This window comes from Bolinopsis microptera, chromosome 9 (assembly GCF_026151205.1).
Source record: "Bolinopsis microptera isolate Bmic1 chromosome 9, MBARI_Bmic_1.0, whole genome shotgun sequence".
NCBI classification, from domain to species: domain Eukaryota; kingdom Metazoa; phylum Ctenophora; class Tentaculata; order Lobata; family Bolinopsidae; genus Bolinopsis; species Bolinopsis microptera.
In genome coordinates this window covers 6372381-6378380 of record NC_087080.1, presented here as the reverse complement: position 1 = coordinate 6378380, position 6000 = coordinate 6372381, and positions in this window count along the sequence as shown.

The window sequence follows — 6000 nt, the reverse complement described above, 5'->3', positions numbered from 1 at the left end:
CCCTTTCTCACTCCAGGATGTGTACTAAACTAGCGACACTGCTAAACGCAGTGGTGGTCCTGCTCTTCATCACTGCTAGTACAGCAGAAGAGGATGTGGGTCTGAAAGGTGATGACTACACTGATTGGGGACCGTGGTCGGGATGGAAAGACCAAGGCTCATGTGGAGAATCTGATGTTACAGGCTACAATCAAACCAGAACCAGAACCAGAACCTGTGAAATATCAGACTGTGAAGGTGAACAACTGGAGACAAGGTTCCTGGAGGTGTGCGCGAACGTGACAGCTGTATATATAAACCTCCCTGATACCTACCACGCTGGAACAACTGCAGACCTCTGGATGGGGATCAGACAAGGTGACATCTACTGTTCCACTTCCAGACCAACTTGGGATGCTCCAGATAGCGGACCTGGAACTTACTGGAGGGGAGGAAGAAGAGGCTGCACCAAAACTTTTGATTACACAAAGAAAGTTGAGATCTACCTCTACTCCGACTCAGATAACGATGTCTACATTAGATACATGGGAGCACAGATTGGGATGGTAGATCACACATGGACTACCAGAAACAAAGACGACGGTTACACTGCCATCGACTCTAACGAGAACAACGGTTGGTATACGGCTGATTAGAGATGTTCAGTAAGAAGACGTCATGAAGACGTCATGATGACGTCATGAAGACGTCATGATGGTACCAGATCAAGTCTACATGTTCTAATCGGAATCCCAATCGTCGTCACTTCTCTGTGCGATTTTAAATATTTTATTAAAAATGTATTTCATGATATTTATTCAATAATTGCCAAAACGACTATTGATAGTCTCATTTGTTTGTGCATAGCAGGCAGCTTCAAGTATCTCCTCGGTTGTCGAATTGTTGCGTAAAAATCACGTAAAATCAGAGGATCGCGTAAAAAACTTGAGGATAGCGATTAAAGCCATTACTGTTTCATAACATTATAGGCTGTTGGATTGAACACAACTAGTAACTACCTCGAGTTTTGTGATCTTACTAATATAACTCTTTAATTTTTTTTCCGAAGTCCATTGTGATTAATCCAATAGCTAGTTAACATTATGAAATTTAATGGCTTTATAAAATTGGCAAAAACGCGTGAAAAACCAGCTAAAACTCTAAAAGTAAATGGGAAAGAATAATGAAAAAAATTAAGAACCTCTAGTGCTAACTGGATGTGACTTAGACCCATTATTATCACTCACTGGTTACTCTTTGTTAATAACCAGTAAGTGATAAATTTAGAGAAAATTAATTTCTCACGTTAATTGTCAATTGTCATCCTCTCCATCAACACCTAGATCATTAACAAACTAAAATATAATAGTACATACTTTTCTTAAAGCTCATTATTAGACAATAATTTGCATAAAGAAGTCTTGATGGATGGAAAACTAGTATTTACAAGTTGGTTAAGAAATCTATATAGTGGAATATTTAGTCATATAAGTGAGACTAGCAACACCTGAACGTTTTTACAATCGATAATAATTGATTGTTATCTTCATCTATTACATTTCTGCACCTCACTGATTTAACAAGTATCTGGTAAATCTCAAAGCTATATTTATAGCTCTTTCTTCCAACTTACTTATTAGTGTGCTTTTTCCTCTGTGACTGCGAATCAAATATTTTCTCTCTTTAAAATCTTAACATGAAACGAAAAGGTTCCTTTCTAAGGTCATTGATTTTAACGATTCTTATCTGTCGCGGCTTAAAGTTCTGCTATATTATAACAATTAATATAAGTTTAAAATCCAAAATTGAAAACCAAAACACTGATAATTGGCCTAATTTCAAATTTTGTTGCTTTTATTCCGAGGACTGATTTCATTATATAGCTAACCGAATCCATCAAAGTTTCAATGCAATATTTTACTATTTTTGCACTGATATTGTGGCTACTCTAACCAACAGTGAATTCCTCTCTTTAGCATGTGTTCCAAGCTAGCAACAGTGCTGAACATAGTGGTGGTCCTGGTCATCATCACTGCTTGTACGGCAGAAGACAGTGACTACAGTGATTGGGGAGAGTGGGGTATGTGGTTGGATGAGGGGGTATGTGGTCCAAGTGATATTACAGGTTTTAACCAAGTCAGGATCAGAACCAGAGATTGCCTCAAAGAAAGCTGTGCGAATGGAGAAAGCGGGAAGAGTGAAACCGAAACAAGGTTCGCTGAAGTTTGCAAGATAATCGATGGCGTATACATCAACCTACCTGACCTTTACTATGCTGGAACTACAGCGTCTCTGTCTTTGGGGATCCGACAGGACCACATCCACTGTAGAACGTACTCAGCAACCTGGGACGCTCCAGACGGTGAAGGCTCTCACTGGAGAGGTGGACAACAGGGATGCTTTAACACTTTCGACATCAGGAAACTCATTTCTCTTTATCTCTTCTCTGACTCTGGCAACGCCGTCTATATTAAATACATGGGGGCGATGATAAATGGTGAGTACAAGACCTGGTGGAGTCCTACCTGGCACACTGAGATAACCAGCGACACAAATAATGGTTGGTATTTCGCTGATTACGTAGAGCCAGAACAGATTTAAGAGATTCGATAACAGGATTAGTTTGGTGAAATATGCTGTTTTAAAGCTTAGTTAGTTTTTCAATTTCTGTATTAAAATACTTTTGTTTGTCTATTAGTTTTAAGAAAATATCTAAATTGCTAAAAATTAAGTTGTCTGTGTTTTATTGATCTACGCTTTGAAAGTCATTTGTGTTATTCTCATCAGTCAACTACAATATAAAGTGGATAAAATCTATCACTAGTTTTTATCCAGTACTTGGTTGATCTATGGCGGCTCGTTCTTCTGCCTAATTCCAAACATAACTTAATTATCTAACCATTATATCCATCACCGTCCCAACACGTTGTATCTCTATTACAACCAACAATAAACACCTCTCTTTAGCATGTGTTGCAAGCTGACAACACTGCTGAACATACTGGTGGTCCTGATCCTGGTGGACATCACTGCTTGTTTTGTAGGACCAGAACCTGACTAAGGTGAGTCATCAGTAGGAAACAGTGACGAGTGGGGACAGTGGGGACACTGGAATGCCAGAGGGGGAGACAGAGGTTAATGTGGTCATCCTGATGCTACAAGCTATGTCCAAACCAGGTACAGAACCAGAGGATGGGAAACTCAATCTGAGCGGAGTTCAGATACATTTGTCAGAAGGTAACAGGAGTTACCGAGAAGGTACTTAGTTACTTAGTTACTTAGTTACTTAGTTACTTAGTTACTTAGTTACTTAGTTACTTAGTTACTTAGTTACCGAGAAGGTACTTAGTACTTACTTGACTTATTTAACCGTTCACTAATGTTGAACTAATTGTAAAACTAACGATTGGTAACTCAATATTCCCTAAATATGCTGCAGCTAATGTACTATGTTACTCTCATGAGACTTATGACTTAGTTAAGTGATTACGGAAATAACACATTCAAGTTAAATGTAACACACTAAAACTTTAGAGAATCACAAGAATTTCAAATTATCTGCTCATACTAGGGATTGTGCTAGTAATCCCAGTTTCTGAAGGTTATAAAGCGAAACTGTTGGCTTCAAAATCAGTTGATCGCACCATAGTGCTATATGACGTTGTTAAATGTCAAAATTTATACAAGTTAGCCCTTTGTGCTGTCATTATCTTATTATAATATGTCAGATTTTATAACAAAAGCACTCCAGTACGTGATCCGATAATGTATTTATACCAACCTGTACGGCAAATGTTTATAAAAAAATTGCCGTACAGGCTGGTTTCAATGCACAAAAATCTTTGAAGAATATCATTGTCACTTACTGTTCAAGCCTAAACGAACCAGTTCTAATTTCTCACACATGCCCAGTACTATCATCTCTACCAACCGCTAGTCCATTCTGTTACTGTAAAATTCACATTATATCATTATGTTCACATAATATCACACATTATATCATTATGTTCACATATTATGTTACATCCACCAAATAGCACACCTGCTACAGATAATCCCTGTGTCATCTAGAAAGGATCTGACCAATAGTATCGCTCACTTTAGTAATTACTCCCTGGATTAGTAATTAGTGATTAGTGATTAGTAATTACTCCCTGAACTGATGATCAAGTCTAACTGTAACTGTTATCATCTCTCATTCTGTTTCGTTAATTATAGGAAGATGAAGACCTTCTAGCCTTCTGCAAGGGCCGTGATCACCTTCAGAACGCAGGTTACATGCCTAGGGGTTTTCACCATGTCGAGGCGGAAAAGGTGCAGGAGACCGACCATCTTCTCCACGATAGCATCTAATACTACTATTACTAAAACTATCACTCCAAATATACCTGGAAATTCAAACTGTAATTCAGAAGTGTCTGGCGTGATTGATTATTTTAATGACGTCAATTAACAGTCGATCAAGTGAATTATCAATTCTCAGGTTTTAGAGTAAATCGCGTCCTGTTACCAGTTCTCCAGTTAAACCGAATATTGTTCAGACTTACTCGAAACAAGTGGTGAAATGTTACTTTTTGCCGACCTCAAGGCGCTGGCCAGGACTCGAAATGCCGATGCCCGATAATATCGGACTCTAATTATTATGTCAACTTACTTTTTCTTTGAAGTTCTTACAAAACCTGATAGAAATGTCTAAAATTGCAAAATTCTGAATTAGGCGGAATTAATACGCTTACTTTTGCGGATGTTTTAAAATTGTTCCAGCTGTCTCTAAATTTCAAATTATTTTTCTTTAAAGTCCTTATCATGAGTCCTTTAAACCACAAGTTCTTACAAAACCCAATAGAAAATAATATAAATCTGAATTGCCAATAAACACTCTCGTCTGACAGTTAATTTTTTAACAGTATAATATAAAAACTTACATACATAGTAAGATAGCACCTGACTGTAAAGTCCAACTTATTATTTCTTTGAAGTCACCATAAAACCCGATAAAATTGTCTAATATAACACTATTACTACTTTTGCTAGACACTTAGTTGATGTTTTAAAATTACCCCTTACAAAAGTTACAAAAAACCGCGCTTTACCACGATCAGTTCTATCTCCAGCGGTAACCATGGTAACACTGCCATATGCTCATATGAGGAGTCAGCGGTTCTAGCCTTTAGTGTGCAGCTTGATTGTTGAGTTACACGTACAATATTTACTAATATTAGTCGCTATCCTAAAGCTACCACACAGGGTTTACATTAATACCATTACTGAGGAATTATCCATTCGGTTACTTAGGATAACGAGTCTTTATCTAAGTAACCGAATGGATAATTCTTTAGTAATTGTATTAAAGTAAACCCTGTGTGGTAGCTTTAAGATAGCGACTAATATCAGTTAATATTGTACGTGTAACTCAACAACATTAAAGACTTGTCAAGCTACACACGTGTTAAATTAAAGAGGGCACAGTTCCAACTCCAATTTAACACTGAAAGCACTATGATTATTATTAGTTCGGTATGTTATTTTCGCTGCATTGACACATCTCAAATTAGAACATGCCTTACACACTAACTCTGCATTTAACGTATCAATAAATTAGTTTTCTCCAAATTACTCGAATTATCACACAATTATGAAACTAATAGTTAATACACACAATAATTATGACATCTTACAGAAATTTGCCCGGGAAGAAGAACATGTGTCAAATATCTCGCTAAATATTCTTGTAATTATTCTTCTGCACAATGCGAATAATAACCGGTGCAGCTTACAATAATGGCTCAGTGACGGGTTACCTCCGCGCCGTTTTGTTCATAAATCACAAAATTGAATACAATAATTGTAATAGACAAGAGCTCTTGAATACCTGACACTATTATATCACAAGTGGTGTTGGGAAAGGAATTTCTCGGTCGGATGACTTTACTTTTGATGATGTTATTTACTGGCCACGCCGTTTACTTTCAACAGTGTAACTGAATAAGGTATATGTTATAACACGGGTATAAAGCGGTG